Source organism: Arachis duranensis, chromosome 9, assembly GCF_000817695.3.
Source record: "Arachis duranensis cultivar V14167 chromosome 9, aradu.V14167.gnm2.J7QH, whole genome shotgun sequence".
In the NCBI taxonomy this organism is placed as follows: Eukaryota; Viridiplantae; Streptophyta; class Magnoliopsida; order Fabales; family Fabaceae; genus Arachis; species Arachis duranensis.
This window is the reverse complement of record NC_029780.3, coordinates 67,047,327-67,048,519: the sequence shown is the minus strand read 5'-3', so window position 1 is coordinate 67,048,519 and position 1,193 is coordinate 67,047,327. Positions and strand designations below refer to the sequence as shown.

Sequence of the window (1,193 nt, the reverse complement as noted above, 5' to 3'; positions counted from 1 at the left end):
ATCAAGTTTATGGCGCCGTTGCCGGGGATTGGTTTTCGATTGACAATTCTTAAATTGGAAGTTAACTAGATTGAGCAATTTTTTTTGTTTTGTTAATTTAGTTCAAGTTACTTGTTGAATTTTTAATTTCTGCACTCTGTTATTTGCTTTTCTTTCTATTGCCTTTCATTTCAAGCAACTAACTCACTGACCCACTAACTATTTGATTTAATTCCTCAACTGCTCTAACCATACTCTTCCATTAACCAAGAGTATTCCACTTGGTTGTTGCTTGTGGTGTGTTCTTGTATGACAGGTAGGAGAGGAGAGACATCAACCCCTCCATATACCGAACCAGAGAGGACCCTTCATAGACTTAGAAGGGAAGCAAGAAGGAAGAGGGTACTGGGAGAAGAAGAATCTGAAGGAGAATCTGAGGACAATTTTGAGGAAGCTCTAGATCTCAACATGGATAGAGAAGTTCACAACCATGAGAGGGTTGATGGAAACAATGCCATTCCTGAGAGGAGGGTTCTTGGTTCATACATAAACCCAACCTCTGGGAATTGTGGTAGCAGCATTCAGAAACCACCTATTCAGGCCAACAATTTTGAACTCAAACCACAGCTAATATCACTGGTGGAGAACCATTGTTCATTTGGTGGGAGTGCTAATAAAGATCCAAATCAACATCTCACCAAATTCCTGAGAATTTGTGACACAGTGAAGTCCAATGGAGTCCAGGAAGATGCCTACAAACTGCTCTTGTTCCCATTTTCACTTAGGGACAAGGCAACTAAGTGGCTGGAATCATTCCCAAGGGACAGCTTAACAACCTGGGATGAGGTGGAGAGCAAGTTTCTGGCACGTTTCTACCCCCCACAAAAGGTCAATAGGCTTCGATCTGAGGTTCAGACTTTTAGACAACAAGATGGTGAGACTCTCTACGAGGCATGGGAGAGGTTCAAAGAGTTGACAAGGAAATGCCCACCAAACATGTTCCCTGACTGGGTGCAATTGCATATTTTCTATGATGGACTTTCTTATGAATCAAGAAAGGCTGTAGACCATTCATCAGGAGGTTCATTGAACAGGAAAAAGACTGTGGAAGAAGCCATTGAAGTGATTGAGACGGTGGCTGAGAATGAGTACTACTATGCTTCAGAGAGGCACAACACTAAAGGAGTCATGGAGCTGAACCATGTTGATACAAT

The 1,193-nt window shown here is 42.1% G+C and overlaps 1 non-coding gene across 1 annotated transcript; it reads right to left on the bottom strand.

Moving 5' to 3' along the window:
• Positions 1-873: 873 nt before the first annotated feature.
• Positions 874-977, bottom strand: LOC127741906 (small nucleolar RNA R71). The gene has a single exon (XR_008003094.1). It is a non-coding gene; the product is annotated as a small nucleolar RNA R71 (small nucleolar RNA).
• Between the last annotated feature and the right edge of the window lie 216 nt (positions 978-1,193).